This window comes from Myotis davidii, unplaced genomic scaffold (genome assembly GCF_000327345.1).
Source record: "Myotis davidii unplaced genomic scaffold, ASM32734v1 scaffold1219, whole genome shotgun sequence".
Lineage (NCBI taxonomy): Eukaryota > Metazoa > Chordata > Mammalia > Chiroptera > Vespertilionidae > Myotis > Myotis davidii.
The window spans coordinates 90,618-93,169 of NW_006290442.1; the positions used below are offsets into that span (position 1 = coordinate 90,618).

The 2,552-nt window shown below is 44.7% G+C and overlaps 1 pseudogene; it reads left to right on the forward strand.

The window, feature by feature from the left end:
- Positions 1-713: 713 nt before the first annotated feature.
- On the forward strand, positions 714-1,979 carry LOC102763309 (annotated as a pseudogene).
- Positions 1,980-2,552: the final 573 nt, after the last annotated feature.

Consider the following 2,552-nt stretch of genomic DNA (forward strand, 5'->3'; position numbering starts at 1 on the left):
TTATCATGTAAGTGTTCCTACCATTTTATGGCAGCAGCAGCTTCCTCTCTAGCTAAACAAATAGAGGATGTGATTTCTCTGCATTCACCTGTCTCTCCAGATTTTAAAAACCCTAACTTAACTCTGGTGCCGTGTCACATATAGAAATTTTTTGATATTTGCAACCATAGTAAAACAAAGATGTATATTTTTGATATTTATTTTATATATTTAAATGCTATTTAACAAAGAAAAATCAAACAAAAAAATGAGTTCGCATGTCACCTCTGACACAAGTGTCATAGGTTTGCCATCACTGCCCTAGGACATCAGTTTTCTGATGAGTCTAATAAAAGCCACTTATTTTCAGTTTGTTCAGCTTTTATCATATGAGGATGGAAGTGATGAATGTTATAAGCTCTTTACATGTCATATCTGAAACTGGAATTCCTTCTTTATTTATTTATTTATTTTTTACTTTTAATCTCTTTGTTTCTTTGAATCTAAGCTGCTTTTCTTGTCATACAGCATATAGTTTGGTCTCGCTCTTTTTTTATTCAGAATGACAATCTGTGCCTTTCAAGTTTTGAACAAAAAGGGGCCGCATACTAAACCTGACAAGCCCAGGGAGGCCTGCATATCAGGGCCTACACACTCAGAGACTGAAAGTAACCACATAGGATGCTCTGAAATTAAAACTTCCTAACTGGTGCTTGAACCTGTCTCAGCTTCTCACCTTCCTCCTTGGACAACATGAGCTTTAGCACCTGCTCCAGCTTCTCCACAAACTACTGGACCCTGGGCTCCGTGCAGTCACCCAGCGGCAGCATGGCCAGCATCCATGCAGGCTCTGGGGGCTTGGGCTCCAGATCTCTGAGCCCCACTCCAGCAGTGTGCAGGACAGCTGGGAATCTGGGGGCCTGGCTGCAAGGATGGCCAGGGGTCTGGCAAGTATGGGGGCATCCAGAGTGAGAAGGAGACTATGCAATGCCTGAATGACCATCTGGCCTCCTACCTAGAGAGGGTTCAAAACCTGGAGGTGATAATTAGGGACTGGAAAACAAAATCTAGGAACACTTGGAGGAGAAGGGATCCAGGTCAGAGACTGGGGGTATTATTTCAAGACCATCAAGGACCCGAGGGCTCAGATCTTTGCAAGTCCTGCGGACAATACCTGCATTATTCTGCAGATTGACAATGCCCATCTTGCTGCTGATGACTTCAGAGTTAAGTGTGAGATGGAGCTGGCCATGCACCAGTCTGTGGAGAGTGACGCCAATGGGCTCTGAAAGGTCACTGATAACACCAATGTCACTCAGTTACAGCTGGAGACAGAGATTGAGGCTCTCAAGGAGCAGCTGCTCTTCATGAAGAACCACAAGGAGGAAGTAAATGGTCTATAAATTAGTCTGCCAACTCTGGGTTGACTGTGGAGTTGGATGCCCCTGAATCTCACAACATCAGCAAGATCATGGCAGACATCTGGGCCCAGTATGATGCGCTGGCTCGGAAGGACCGAGAGGAGCTAGACAAGTACTGGTCCCAGTAGATGGAGGAGACCACCACAGTGGTCACCTCACAGACTGCTGAGATAGGAGCTGCTGATTTGACACTCACGGAGCTGAGACATAGGGTCCTGTCCTTGGAGATCGGCCTGGACTCGATGAGAAATCTGAAGGACAGTTTGGAGAACAGCCTGAGGGAGGTGGAGATGTGCTATGTCATAAGATAGAAAAGCTCAAAGGCTGGCCCAGACTCAGGCAGAGGGAAAGTGCCAGGTCCAGGAGTAAGAGGCCCTGCTGATTATTAACATCAAGCTGGAGACTGAGATCACCACCTACCTCCGCCTGCTGGAAGAAAGGGAAGACTTCAATCTTGATGATGCCCTCGACAACAGCCACTCCATACAATCCATCCAAAAGACCACCAACTGCAGGATTGTGGACAGCAAAGTGATGTCCGAGGTCAACTACACCAAAGTTCTGAGGCATTAAGGGCAGCAGAAGTGGGGCACTCTGTTGGGGAGGGGAGGCAGGAGGCCAATAAAAGTTCAGAGATCATTGAAAAAAACAACTTTCTAATTAAAGGCCAGTCATGGTGGGTAGTCCTGTCCTAGGCCAGTATCTTCCTTGACAAAGACAGTCTTTATCTGAACTGAGCCTTTTGCATCTAGAATAGCATACCTTTGGAAAAGCATAGTAATCCCCTTTGTCAGATCCCTCAGGGCACAGTCTCTCACTAGAACCCCTCATTGTTACCTCCTTCTCTGGCATACCATCTCTATGTGCTGTAAATGTTCATTGTTAACAATGTAAAAGAAATATGGGCCTATCCATTTTACTTCATCCAATCCCAGAGATTCCTCCCACCTCCCTAATCTATCACCAATGAATTTTATGTAATCCCTCTATGTCTTCCCCTTTGATTCTGATGTATAAAATAAGTGGTAAAACTGCCATTTTCCAGAGCATTTTTTTTTCAGTCCATTGAGATTTTGCTTCCCAGCAATTGTCATAAGTTTGGCTCAAATAAACATAAAAATTCTCTACAGGTTTGGACATTTCTTACATTGA